This window comes from Ptiloglossa arizonensis, chromosome 2, assembly GCF_051014685.1.
Source record: "Ptiloglossa arizonensis isolate GNS036 chromosome 2, iyPtiAriz1_principal, whole genome shotgun sequence".
Lineage (NCBI taxonomy): Eukaryota > Metazoa > Arthropoda > Insecta > Hymenoptera > Colletidae > Ptiloglossa > Ptiloglossa arizonensis.
Window position 1 is genome coordinate 23593155 of NC_135049.1, and position 15597 is coordinate 23608751.

The window sequence follows — 15597 nt, forward strand, 5'->3', positions numbered from 1 at the left end:
ATCACTTTACCAACAACCCAATAGTATTATTCGCACACAAATCAATGTTTTGTGTTCTTACGACTAAAAAATTCTTCATTTATTTATTCCCCGAGGAACCGTGCTCGTTGTATTTTTCCTTCGATATTTTCGCAATTGTACATTAATTTCGGACAAAGGTGGTAAACTGACACGCTTTATGAACGATACTCTAGGAATAGAACAATTGTAACAATAATTCCAGTTCCGCGTTTATTCACGGTTAATTATCCAATCTCCCAATAACTCGTGGAATTGCTTTTTTCGTAGCTCAAATAAGTGCGAAACGATTAATCCTAGAGAATATTAATAAAAAAAAAAAAGAATAAATTGCTCAACAGTATAAAAATCCCCAAACCGAAAAAATTCATCCGATCTCGGTTGTTCGCCGTTAAACTCGTTATTTTCGATTATTTTTCGTTTAATCACCCCGGTGGATGTTGTACGATCGAGGAAAAAAAAGGAAAAAGAAAAATTTCATCTCGCAGAGCGATATTCGTTCTTTGAAACGGATCTGGCTCCGAGTCGAAAGAGGCTTTATACCGAGAATCGGCTAGAGGAGCCGTTCGAATCGAAAACAAAAGCGCCATACCGGATTTCGTAGCGATGGTTGGGAAAATATCGCGCGAGTTTCACGACGCGGCCGCGATACCCCCAATATTTTCGCTTCGATTCCATTCGGCGGGAGCGAAAGGTTATGCAAAATCCTCGGCATCTGTCGATGAAATCCCGTCGAATCAACCGACGGACGCACCGTCGGGCGTGAAATTTTCAATTTAGTCGAGCCAACGGGCCAGACCTCCGGAGGACACCCTGGACCAGCCAGACCATCCTCTGGGAGAAGTTCTTTCGTATCGCGGGACCTACGTCTAGACCGTGGAACGTCACTGTTCGCGCGAGATTTTTTAAACGATTTCGATCGAACACCTTGCACGATCGACCAATAGTAACCATTGGGGCGTTCGGATCGAGAAACGCTCGAGAAAGAAGTAAATTTACATTGATTCGTAACGCGATTACACGTTAGTGAACAGGTATCATAATCCGTAATAAGTTACGGAAGTTTCATGGATATAAAGATTGTGAGTGCGTGGATAGAAATTTGCGAAGTATTCTGGTGTACTGTGTTAAATGTCTTAGAGATACCAGGTAGTTGGCGAGTAAAAGTGTATTGCGAAAATGAATACCTTTAATGGTGGTTTCGATCAATATGTCATTTTTCTGCACAAGTGCAACTCGTTGCAACTGCGTTTTCTACGGTGATGTACTCGTATCTTTCTAAAGCGATACAAGTTGGAAAATGAAGATTCATAAATTTTCGTAGCTGTGTAGAGAAGTGAATGAAATGAACATTCAGTGTGCGGATAGTTTCAGAGTTTTTTCAACGTCAATTCCTCAAGATCGAAGAATGTAGTTTTTTGTATTCAGCATGGAAGAGGAATTGGTCGGGACGATGCTAGAAAAATCGTAGACGGTTGTGCTTGAAACTATCAACTGTAATTTCGTAACATAACTTAATCATTTAATATTCCTTAATATTTCGAACATCACCATAATTTTCGTCGGTGTATTTAAAATTGAAAAGAAATAGAAAAGAAACTCGAGTCTCTCGGTTGAATCGAAACGGTGTTTATTAAATCGAGGTTTCGAAATATCGCGATATCTTCCGGTACACTCCCCCTCGATACGCCGATTAAATTCGTGTTCATTCGATCGACGATCGACCGAGTGATTTCGAAAGCTCGCCGATATTTACTGGTATTCCCGTAGACACGGTATAAATTTAACGTCGCGCGATATTTATTGCTCCGGCGGCGTATCGTTCCAGTTTCTTATTTCCTGGACACCAGGAGTTTCCTCCTGGTGCCGTTGCACCGTATCGAAGGGTATTCACGCAGAGCTCGCGGTATCCAGCGATGCACGGTAGACGCGAGCAAAGAAATAGGAAATAAGACTAGCCAGTCAGTTGGGTAACCGTGGCTCGACGAGGGTGAGCTTACCATCGATGCAACCGGGAGGGTGGTGGTGGACGGTGGACCCCGCGAAAGGAGCAATTTAATATCGTCTACTCCGCAGAAATAAAAATACGGAGATAAATAGCCCGTAACTTTGCTCGACGTTGCGAAACCGACGACTCGATTGCACGTTTCGTCTTCGAACGCACGTACGGCCGTGTCACACGCCCCTACGGATCCGCGAATCGTCGGAAAACGCGCCGGGTAGACGTTGATGCGATGAAACACGTGGTTTATCGGCCGTGTTTTTTTTTTTTTCGTACCAGGAAACGTACCACGCTCGGTAAATACCGGCCCGAGTACGCGGTTCTTATTCGTTTCGGTGAAGTAATTAAAATTTTATTAATTTCGCTCGAGAAACTCTCAAAACGAGTACGGAGACGAGGGGATGGGTTTCCTTCGGTGGAAAATTTAGCGAAATGTTTTACAAATATCGCTACTTCTTTTCCCCGTTGAAAGAGTCCGGGGGCACGGTGAATGTAAACAGAGGCTGCTTACAAGTGGAGAAATGTTTGAGGGTTTTGAGTATTCGAATAGTCGTGTATTCGAATAAAGAGTTCTAATAGTCATGTATTCGAGTAAAGTGTTCGAATAGTCATGTATTCGAATAAAGTGTTCGAATAATTTAGTATTCAGATAATCGAGTATTGGAATAATTAAGTATTTCACTTGTCAAATATTCCACTAAAGTTTTGAATAGTCGTGTTCTCAAACAGTCGAGTATTCGAATAGTTTAATACTCAACTAGTCAAATACTCCACTGGTCAAGTTTCAAATAATTGACTATTCGTCTAGTTTAGTATTCGTCCAGTCTAGTATCTATCTAGTCCACTATTCAACTAGTCTAGTATTTGTCCAGTCTACTGTCTATTTAGTCCAGTATTCACCTACTCTAGTATTTGTCCAGTCTAGTGTGTATTTAGTCCAGTATTCACCTAGTCTAGTATTTGTCCACTCCAGTATCTATCTAATCCAGTATTAGTCTAGTCTAGTATTCGTCCAGACTAGTATCTATCTAATCCAATATTAGTCTAGTCAAGTATTCGTCCAGACTAGTATCTATCTAATCCAATATTAGTCTAGTCAAGTATTCGTCCACACTAGTATCTATATAGTCCATTATTCACCTACTTTAGTATTCGTCTAGTCTAGTATTCGTCCAGTTTAGTATCTATCTAGTCTACTATTCACCTAGTCTGGTATTCGTCCAGTCTAGTATCTATCTAGTCCATTATTAACCCACTTCAATATTCGTCCAGTCTAGTCCACCTTCGATCCAATAATCGAGCATTCGAGTACTCGATTAACCACCGAATATTCGAAAACGTCCAACGTGTTCGAATATTCGAATACGGAACGGTTCGTTGAACGGTCTCGGTCTCGGTAGGTAGTTGAAATAAAGAAACGAGCAGACACGACAATATCGAAATGGTTGCCGTCCGCAATACAGTCGTTGAATGCGTGTGTCTGTTTCTTTAAACAGGGACGCGAAGCGCGATCTCCTGAAAGAAAGGGTCGAAGCGACGCGCGTTCGTCGGGGACAGAACCATAGTTTGGCTGAATGCGTCCATTACGAAGGTGCTTTATGCGTTTGAGACGGGGTCGTATCCGATGCCGGGTGAAGTTCGCACCCTCGCGAGCCGCCGCGTGTCCTGGCAGGAAGACGACCAAGAGAAAAAGGGGTGGCCGGGGTTTTATCGATCCCTTTCCAAGTTTTTCTTCTTCGCTGGGTCGCGCGGTGCCGCGTCAAACGGCTCTCGCCAGCTTTGTCGTCTTTCTTGCCGGCTGTCTGTTCCGTGGAAGACACATTTTCATTATCCCGAGCGAGACTTCCACCGCGTCACGACCGTCGTCTCTGACGCTCGCGAAACATCGGGACACGCGATCCATTCAGCGCTCTTGCGGCGGTATTCTTTTCGAGAGTGATTAAGAAAAAGGAAGCCGACCCCTCAGCGATCCCTGCCAGAGTCACGAAGCGATCTCACCAATCCGTTCCCTTCCACGCGACTCTCGATCCAAGTCCGAAGATATTGACCGTTCAAGGTCACCCCCCACCCTACATTACACAGGACACGCCCCCTTATTCGTAATTCGAGGTAACATCGAAGCGTGAACGATCGATCGGGAAACATTGATCGCGAATGGAAGGAATATTTTTACAAAATTGAATCAACAATTTTCTCTTCAAGATCGTACCAATCTTTGCACACAATGAAACGAAATTTTCTCTTTTTCGTCGATCAAAGTTTCTTTCTCGAAAGGAGGAAACGTTACTTTTTGATATTTCAAATATATATATTTTATATATTCGCGCACGGTGTTCACATTTACGCGTGAACGTCTCCAGGTGAGGGATAGGCACGGATGAAAACTTATCGTTTCGTAGAACGTACCACGGTCCGTACTTTCTCGATTTTTCCGTGAAACGAGTCTCGAATCGCGATGCGTTCGTTATTACTCCGTTTCCCGGTATCGTTGCATCGCGTTCGCGAGATTCACCGGGGTCTTCGATCGAGGTTCATCGATCGCGGGGAATCGCGGATGCGTTCGGGTGCCTTAACGGCGCGTTTATCGACGTGTACGTGAAACGATTCTCAAAAATGGACGCGGAAGTAACGTACGAACGGTGGACAGGGACGGTGTTCGATTTGCGTTGAATTTTTCATCGAAGATCACCCGTGCCGCCAATTTCTCCACGCGTCAATTTCGATCGAAATAAATGTCCCGATTAAATATTTACCATTCAATTTCGACCCTTAGTCGAGCGTCGAACTACCATCTTTCCTCGGCTATTCTCACCTTGGAAATATTGCATGGGCTTGGATCAACAGCTTGTCGACATTCTTGAAATTTTTCACGAGGCAACGCCACGGATGACTCCTTCGGCGCATTGCGCGATACACGCCTCTATCTAGCGCGAAACTCGAACACGTAAACACGAACCACGAACACGGGCACGTTAGAGATCAATTTTTCAAGCTTTCGCAGCTGCTCTAATTCCGTTTCCGTTACCCTTCCCACGGTTTCGATACAACGAGCCTCTCGTGCCGCCGAGTACTCCGCGCTGTTGTATTTTTAACGGGCACACCCGTAATCTTAATTCACCGGCTATCTCGAAATAGATCTCCCTTGTAGGTCGTTGTATCTGCGGATACATCGATTCGTAACCGAAATATCCAGCGAGCCGATCATCGATCGGAAATAAACCAACGTCCCTGTTTTCATTTCCAGCATCGACTACGTTCCCCCGTGATATCTTTTCGAATTATGCTCGACCTTTTGCGCAGACATTCGCATACAGATTTTATCACGGATCGTGGAAAAATTATTCCATCAACGGAAAACGTCCAATTGGACGAGATTGAAACGAATCGCGAAGAAAATAATTATTCCAAGTAATTGGAAAGTCACGTTTTCGGACCAGTCGATTCTCAAGGAAGAATCGAATCGATCAACTCGATTGTCTTAACCATCTCGACGATTGGTGTAAAGTATTCTTATACACGGATTAAGAATTTTAAAAGTTACATCTTCTTGCGTTCCTTCGATCGGGATGAATTGTTTTCGTATTCGAGTTTCTTTCGAAATCGTAGTCGACTATACAATAGACAAAGTATTACTTAATAACAACAACTGTTACTTAAAAATAACAAACGTATTATTTACACACATTTTCAAATTCGATTTTCTCGTAAACGAAACTTCAAACCGAAAACTGTTATTCCTCTCTTTCGATTTGTTTTCGCGCGTGGTATCATCACCTGCTCGATGATACCACTCGTTCGGTAACACCCAGTGTAAAGTTGATCACCGACCAGCCCGTGTCTCGTGCCAGACTTTTCGTATTTTCCCGCGAAAGTGGCGAGAAACGTGGAAATGGCGAACATTTCTCAGCGCGCGCATAACTCGCGCGTGAATTTCGTCTAGAAGGGGTCTTAACAAAGAGAGTGGAACCTCGTGGGGTGACTGCGATGGCGCGTTTACGTAAAAGCTTCCACCCTACTTTGTAAAATCTTCGAGCACCCGGCGGACGCACGTTCGCGACAGATTCTCCAGGCACGTATTTCAATCGAACGGTTCGTTCGCTCGCGAAAGTATCCATTTGCCCCTCTAGCTTTCGAATAAAAGCGAATCAAGCACCAGCGACGAGGAATTTTCGTAGCAGAGGTGGAGCAAAAGAAGTTTTACGCACGATCGTCGTAGAAAGCGATCGAGGGCTGAAACAAATTACCGTCGATCGGTGAATTTAAAAGCGACCCGTGTACGCTCGTTTCCCGCGAGCGAACCGGAGTTTCATTCTTTTTCAAGCGCATCGTCGATGGAAGAGCTATCATTCCATTCGCGTATTCGTTAACGGTGCTCCCTATCGGTTCCTTCTTTTTTTCGTTTCTACGAAGGATTGGAACCGAATGTGATTTTAAAAATTAAGCTGTTATCGGAAGAAGGCGACGACCAACTTTATCGCCGGATCGAACATTTTTCCACGGAATCGACTAATGGAAGAAACGAATGGAAGAAATTCAAAGCGAACACGTATCCGAGGAACATTTTACTTTTGCAAGGTAAGTCGAATTATGATTTTTTAACTCGATGGTTTAACTGGTTAGTACAATACCTGGAGGTCGTGTCCAGTTTTTTTTTTGTTGTAAACCGACGTCTGTTTTTCTATCGGTGAATTGTACGCTCGATGAGAAACGTTGAAAGTAGCGAGGAGCCAGACGCTTCGGACACTTTAAAGAGAAAACTCGCGGCGAGGAATTATTCGATAAAAGAGCGACAAGGTTACGCTTTAAATTTCAAACCGAGCCAACTCCTGTAAAATAACTTTTCTGCAGTGTCATCGTATCTCGGGCGACCTATCGACAGACTTTACGATACGGTAACCTCATTTGTTCCATCTACAGACTATGATCCGCCTTCCTACCGGTGTTAAATAAACGACAAAAAATGAAACAAGGTTACGCCTACCTCTGTAACGCCACGCCTCTATAAGGTAACACGCGCGAACATTTTTAAACCTATCCGTCGTATCGCCTATCAATAGACGTTACAATATCGCGACATCGTTTACTCTGCTACCTCTGGCCTCGGTATGATCTAACTTCGTGATACCCAACTTCCAACAAGGAGCTCTGAAAATAACAAGAAACCGGATAGTGCAGGCGCTTCGAAAGGAAAATCCGTCTACCCGTGTTTCCTCGAACGAAACGTGGTTACGATTGCGAACGAGAGGATTTTAAGAACTCGATTTTTTCCGTTGTATTCTTTCAAAGTGAACTACGAAGTTGTAAGTTGTTGATAAATGTTCTCCAAATTGGCTGTCGTGTCCCAAAAGTGCATCTTCGAATTTTATATATCAAACAGACGTTACATTATCGTACGAACCGATACCGCGACAAACATTCGTTCGGATGACAAACAAAGAACAAAGTACAGAAAGTTAATCGGGTTAACTCGGAATATAACCAAAACGCACAGGAGAAGACTCTGATAATTGTTGCAAAATATTCTGTGCAAAAGATCCTTCCAGAAACGATATCTTCCAATGATAATGTTCCTTAAATCTACTGAAACAAACCATGTCAAAGATCCAGCAATAAGATACAACACTTTAAATTTCGAACCAAGTCTAGACGTACGCAATCTCTCACCCATATAACCAATACACACACGAGAAGACTCTCATAATCGTTGCAAAATATTCTGTACAAAAGATCCTTTTAGAAACAATATCTTTGAATGATAATATTCCTTAAATCTACTGAAAGAAACCATGTCAAAGATCCAGCAATACGATACAACACTTTAAATTTCGAACCAAGTCTAAACGTACGCAATTTCTCACCCATATAACCAATAGACACACGAGAAGACTCTCATAATCGTTGCAAAATATTCTGTACAAAAGATCTTTCCAGAAACAATACCTTCCAATGATAACGTTCCTTAAATCTACTGGTCGTTGAAACAGTGATAGACTACAACGCTTGAAATTTCGAACCAAGTCTGGACGTACGCAACTTCTCACCGACATCGTCATCTCTAAACCCATCTCGGATGACCTATCGACGGTCTCTGCGACATCACGATCCCATTTATTCCCCTCTGCGGACCATGATCCACCGTGTCGCGTCGTTGAACTCCCCCGAGCGAGGCACGGTTGAAAATAACAAGAAACCGGGTATCGGGATGTGTCTCAAAGGGGGAAACCGTCGAAGGCTTGCCTATTTATTCAAACGGTGACAAAGTTACGCGACACCGGTCTCTCGTGTCGTCGTCTACCTATAAAAAGGAGTACAACACAGTCCCGGTGCGCGCACGGTACGATTTTCAAAACCCTCCCCGTATCCGGTTGGCGGGGGTGCACCAGCAGGTACGTGCGTTAACTCTCCGGTTCGGATCGTCCTGTACACGCTCAGGCATTCATGTCCCATACATATTTATGCCGGTCGGGTGCACGTAACAGGTACGCCCGGTATATATACAGGTATAGAAGGCCTGGTTCTGCGGGTGGCAGGATATCACGGAGAACATCACGTCGTGTCGGGGTGTGATACGTTTGTTTCGTAACTAGGCGGGTAACATTGTGTCCTCCCTAGCGCTATCCACCTACCGCCACCTCCTCCTACCCCCTTTGACTCCATACTCGGCCACGTAGGAAGGAAACACCTGCAACGTCGCGGACCCCGTGCCCTCTTCGTCATCGCGCGCCCTTATCCGCATCGAAGAACAGAGAGAGGTCTTCGACGGGCATATCGAGATGGCACGTCACAGCCTTCTGTCATTAACGCTAAAACTACCGACGTTGAATGTATTCATGTTTCTACAGGTCTTTGCACGTATCTTTGCAAACAGAAGGGGAGAAGATAAATAACTTTTGTTTCTTTTTCCGGGTCGTTGAGCATTTAGATACGTCGAGACAGAGTTTGCTATATCGACAATGTGCCTTAAAGGGTTAGGTCGGGGTTAGATGTGTCAAGACAGAGTTTATTATATCGACACCATACTTGAAGGGTTAGGTCTGGGTTAGATATATTGACACAATTTGTTATATCGATACCATGGTTAAGTGGTTAGGTCTGGATTTAGATATGTTAAAACAGAGTTTGTTACATCGACACCATGGTTAAATGGTTAGATTTGGGTTAGGTATATTGACACAATTTATTATATCAATACCATGGTTAAATGGTTAAATCAGGGTTAGATATGATAAGACAGAGTTTGTTACATCGACATCATACTTGAAGGGTTAGGTCTGGGTTAGGTATGTTGACACAATTTGTTATATCGATACCACGGTTAAATGGTAAGGTCGGGTTTAGATATGTCAAGGCAGAGTTTGTTATATCGACACGATGCCCGTTCCCCTTACTCCGGATTCCCTCCCGGGGAATCGATGGAACGATAGACTTTCATCGCATGAAAAGGACCGCTTCGGAGCAGCTTCGGTGCATTGCGGGTAGTTCGTGTCGGCGATGCGGTCCCAGCGATTGCGGAGGTCGCGCGCTTGGGAAATGATATTCCTACTCCGTAGGAGGCTGACGACTTGGCAGCTTTGGTAACCGATGTCCCTCCCGAGAGGTTGACTGGGTTGCGAGCTACCACGGGGAAATTGGTAGCCCAGTTCTCTCTTATTCTTTCTCGCGCTTTCGACTCAGTCGATGGATCGTCCGTGGTTTTGTTTCGGGGAATTCTTATCGAACGTGTATCGAACCATCGAAATTTCTTCGATCACGGATAGTCGTACGATGGAAGGTGACGGAACCTTCGAGAATTTGAATCGATGTTCAACCTTCCAGAGAGAAGGTTCCGAAGAGCTTGAGAAATTTGCAATTCGATGGTATCGCTCTTGGACAAAGTTTTGTTTATTTTGCATTTATGGGAACAGAATTGTGATTCTGATCACGTTGCGCTGGGAAAGCGTGGAGAGTCAAGTCGCTTTGAAGACACTTTGCGTGGAAAATGTACACAAATGTGATACTTTGTTGTGAAACTTCGTTTGTAAACGAGAATAACGTGTAAGGTAATCCATTTTTATTTTTGCGCGGGCACGGACTATTTTTTTTCTTATTTTAAAGACACTGCAGCAATTACGGTAATTAACCGGATGTAACAAAGGGACCGGTGGCGAGCATACGTCAATGTTCGAAGTTTGGGAGTAATTTCAGCGACACCGGACTACCGGAACTTCACCCTCAAAATGGCGAAGCTCGAAGTTGCGGAGTTCAAGAGTTTAACGAGTCCCTTAACAAGTGCCCATTACGGATGCCAATCTCAATCTCAAAGTCAATCGTAATATCCAGGGTAACCTAAGAGTTTCGGGACGTTCTCGTGGATAAATCCGTACGACTTTCGGGGCATTTGTGGCGCTTCCGGAGAAATCGATCGTTGATACGAGAACGGGAGAGCGAACCCCGAATGTTCCGAGTGTTGATTAAATTTTGAAGTTCGTCTCGGACGTGTAATTGAAAACGTCGGATTGAAGTCCGATGGAATTTTTAATTTCATGGAAAAGTTTCGAAAAACGTTTCTTCCGCGAACGTAATCTTTATTTCTACGATAGAATAAAATATTCAATAGTTCCTCTACCTACGATTCCAAAGGGGGGTTAGGTAACAACGTTCGCGACTAGTTTCTATTTTCGAAGTAGGTCCCTTTCGTGGGTTTGCAAATCGAAGATTTAACGTCTGAAAGTTTGGCCGTCGTCGTCGTCGTCGTTGGTTGAACGTCTCCATTGACCGGAAGAGCTGAATGATTCAGAAGTTTATCTTCTGTCAGTCTGGTAATTGGTGCCCCTTCGCGAGAGCGAGTAATGTTGACATCTCATTCCCTGGTTAAAACTAGCTCCTGGTGTCCTGGGTACCGTCGTCTCACCTGAAAATCCCTCTTCTGTGCCCGGCGGATGACGTCCTCCGACAGCACCGAGCTCATACGAGTGTCTGCACACATTTGCAAAGCGACACGGCCCTCCCCGCCCCCTTACCACCCACGTCATCCCCTCCCGACCCCTTCGCCCACCCTTCGCCCCTTGTTTCCATCCTCATTTCCCGCTTCCTTTGCACCTCGTGTTATGATTACAGTTTTATTCCTTTTTCGCGTCGACGTGCTTCAAAGCTGTTTCTTCACTTCAATTTGTACGCCAGGCGTTTACGAGAAGATACTTTTCTCGCGCGCGAATCTTCTCTTTCACGGAGTGTTGACCGCTTACGTTATTTAACGTCGTTTCACGGTAAATATTAGAAACGTTGGAAAGCGGCGTGTCGTCCGCGTGCAGCCGTGTTGCGAGATATCTTTCGACATTTCGCGAACGGTGCTGCTCTCCGAGCGCGCGAGACCCTGCGAAAATTAAGACAAGAGGTGTTCACAGGTGTTCCGTTACGCGTGCAACGATGGTGCCACGAGTGTTCGAGATCACTGTCGCGCGACACTTTCAATGGAACGTGTGCTTGAGAAAATATTTAACGAGAGAGAGAGAGAGAGATGTGGTGCTACTCACGCTTGCCACCAGAGGGCAACTGACCACCGATCGTTTCTCGCAAGTTCCCGTACCTGCTCCGATCGGTATATATATACGGTCCCTTATCGATCTTCCAATGTCTCGACGTATAAGGCAGGGCCTGCTGGGACGTCTTACCGATGAGTAGTCCACTAGTAGGCCCCGAATGAAACGATCTCCCCTCTCCTTTTCCACCTTAGATATTTAGGGCCGCCGAAGAAAAATAAATGTTCAACCCGAACGAAACTCGTTTCGGTGGTTTATCATCGCGACAGGTATCGATGAGTTTACGAAAGCATCGAAAAGAATATTGGCCGGTACGATTCTATTTCGTTTATCCGATCAACGTCGCCTTTATTATATATGTCCGACAATGGTCGACTCTATTCCACTTGTTTGGCCAAACACGGCTCTCGCGTGTCCAACCAGGCACAATTCTATTCCACTTGCCCGAGTAGACACGACCCTGTTCCACTTGTCCGACCGGCGATGACCCTATTCCACTTGTCCGACCAGGGTCAGGTCCGATTCTTCGCAGTTTACAAAATTGTTGACAAACTTTGCAACTAAGCGCGACTATTATCGCGGTGAAATTTTTCATATCGAATGTTACGTTAGTCTTAAAAAAAAAATCAAATCTCTTCAGAGACACCCAGCCATTGATCGTCTCCAAATTCCCCAAAATTTACAAAAATTACAAAAAAATTTACAAAAATTACAAAAAAATTTACAAAAATTACAAAAAAATTTACAAAATTGTTGACAGATTGAAAATGAAAACACGTGCACGATTATTATTACGGCAAAATTTTCTATCCACGTGTACATCCCCGTAAAGAATCACACGTATCTAAAAAAATACTCCGCCATTAATAATCCTCGGTACAGCATCGCGGAAATGAAATAATATCGGAGTATAATTCAACACCTCGAACTTCGATCATCACCGAAACAAAACCTGCCTCGCGACGAATAATACAATAACAATATCCTCAACGGTGCAACTTCCCACGAGTCTCGTGCACCGCGTACAAATTTTTCCAAAGCATTCCCAGTACCCGTAACATCGAACGAAATCTCTTCTCTCGAGTTCGTCGATAAGCTTTCTTCTGCACTCTTGCTTACGGGAGCGGTCAAAGAACACGATCGCGTTGCGGAAGTTTCCGGATCGGTTGGAAAGACGTTCGTCGGTGTTACCTCTCGCGGAAGAGAAAGCGAGCGTACCATGGTCCGTAGAAGACTCGAAAATTTCCGTGTCGCCTGAAATCGGGGGAAAGATCGTCGTCCTCCTCTTCCATTTAATTCCCCGACTCGCTGTTGCAGCGCGCGGAAGTGGCCTTTATACTTTTAATAATGGCCCGGTACCGTTCCCCTCCTACCATCCGCCGCTCACCCCCTCCCCCGCTCCGCGTCGTCCGTCCGTCCGTCCGTCCCACCGCCGGAAATAGGTGCTCGACCCTTTTTCCGGTTTTTCAGGCAACGGAACACGCACGTGCATGCAGTCATTCAGGAGCTTCGGTCTCGAATGCGTTCAGCCTCCCTCCCCCATTTCAGCTACCCCTCCCCACGGCCGGTTGTAAGCCGCTGAAGCATTCCTCTCCGGCTTTATGCCTTTGTACAATCCCTCGTCTGTTTTTCATCGTCGTCGTCGACGACGTAGATGACGCAGACGAGGCACACGGGCCCGTTCTCGTCGAGAGTAACGGTTGTTAAGTTCGAATCGGGATAATTGACAAAGACAGAACCGGATGAGAGGGTGGTGGTGTGGGCAGGGGGAGAGAGAAGAGAGCGGAGGAGAACCACGCGCGATTCAAGCCCGGATTTTCCCGAGTCTTTCGAGCGGGCGTTTTCTTTCCCGTTTCGCGCTCCTTCGCCTCGATCTCGGATATTTTTGAGGATCAAAGTTCGCTCGACGATAAAACGCAGCCTCTGACGGAGCACCCGTCTGGCTTTCCCGCGCACGGATCCCCCGATACGCGGAACGTTTCAACGCGGGCCAGAGGAGACCGTGAACGTTCAGGGAACAGAGAATCTGCTCGATACTTCTCCGATGGGAACTCGGAGTTTCTTCTTTCGATGGGGAACGCGTAGATGCGTACTTGAAATACGCTCGAATCGATGGAGATGTTTGCCCGATCGAGTGCCTCTACCGTTGAAAAGAACGGTGTTCCGAACGGGGAACAGTGGTTGTCATCGTTGTCGTTAATTTAACCAATTGTGTATGGAATTGTGTCCTATATATTAAGTAGATTATAGATTTATGATTTTTTGATTCAAATCTATCAATTTAGCGAATTATGTATATATTTTGCTGTGTATTAAATAGATCGTGGATTTATGATTTTTTAATTAAAATCGTAGCCGATTGTACGCGACTGTTTACAGGTTTACAAAGTGACGAATTCTGTATGCATTGTGTCACGTATCGAATAAATTAGTTAAGATCTTCGAGTGAAAATCGTCCCGAATCTTATGAAACTGTTTTCAAGTTAAGTGAACCTTCTCCCTTAAGTACTGGAGAATTTGTTCTAATAGATGTTTAATCAAAAATAATATACTAAACGTAAAACTATACTATACTAAAAATAATATATTACTAGGATAGATCGAGAAACGCAATGGAATTAAAATCGTCGCAACGTATAAAACGTTCGGTGTTTGGTACAGATTACGTTACAAGGAACACCGAGTGCACTTCGATCTTCCCGGGTCGCGCGTTCTTCTCTTTCCAAACGTCCGGTGAATCCTGTATTTCCGCGTTTCGCGCGGCAACGGGGATTTAAACGCGTTCCATTTCCGGTCTCGTTCGCAATAATCGCGATTAAAGCGTAATTTAAACGTTTCGGTTTCCACGGTCGCGGTAGACACTTTAATTTCAATTAAAAAACCAGCCGCGGCCTTGCGCGAGCGAACTCGCTGGGCAACTGTCTGAGAGAAGTTTAAACGTTTATTCCCGACGCGTGGAACTTTTCATCGACGGGTCCCGCGTAAACAATCCCCGAAACAGGAGTGGAAGAGAGGAGAGAGTGGAGAAAGAGAAAGAGAGAAAGAGAGAGAGAGAGAGCCGGTCTTCAAACTTCATTTTCCATGGCGCGAGACTTTCGTCGGTGGCTTTCCATAAACAGTCCTCGAAACCGGCAGCTCCCTTCGCGGGGTTTATTCGTGAATTCGCGGCGTGCACCAACGATACGAATTAAAACCGCAGACAAAAATTCGATTACTCGAACGACTGAGCGCGCCCTCGGTTGTTCATATAAATAGCCCCGGCGTTTGGTAAAAGAATTGAATTCACCTGAGCGTGTAGCGACGAATATTGCGTTATAATTTCGCGCGGAAATTCTAATTAGAGCGGCCGGACAGTCGTACGGGAACGGTTCAATTTCACGTCGAAGAATATTATTTTTACTCCCTGGTAAAGAATCCTTTTTAATCTTTTCTTCCATGAAAAAAAGAAAATCGCTGAAAAAGATCGTAGATTGTTCAAGCAATAGGTGTGACAATGGGCGAATCGAATTACTATATTTCGCGGCACGAAGCTGCGGTAAATTCGATCGCGTGATTAACCTAACCGAAGTTGTCCGGAGTTGAGATTTTTTTCGAGCGCGAAATATCGGGTCAGTTCGGAAAGTAATTTCGTTTTACAAAATGGAGAATATATAATTTAGTGAAACGTTTGTGCGTTCTTAAATAATTTATACGATACGTAACACGATACGTACGGAATTCGTGGCTTTGTAAACCTGTAAACAGTTCCGTTCACTCGGCTGCGATTTTAATAAAAAAAATCATAGATCTGTAATCTACTTAATATATAGGATAATATATACATACACAATTCGAGTTTGTACACTCGTGTTTCATTTTCACCAAAAAAAAAGAAAACGAAACGAGTTTCCAAACGATCCGATAAATCTACCGATTCGTTTCCATCGTTTTTTCGATATTTCGAGTCGTTGGACGTTCGCGAATCGTGACGCGCGAGTATCGAATCGCCGATACGGAATTCCAGCGCGTCTCCGTGCAAGAATCGCGACATCTGCGGAATACGTTCCTCGAGCTTCGTAA

General features: G+C 44.6%; 1 protein-coding gene across 1 annotated transcript in view; it reads right to left on the minus strand.

Annotated features, from left to right (window-relative positions):
* The window catches only part of Dscam3 (Down syndrome cell adhesion molecule 3), a 65843-nt gene that overhangs the window by 18584 nt on the left and 31662 nt on the right, over positions 1-15597 (minus strand). The gene's annotated exons all lie outside the window — the stretch shown is intronic.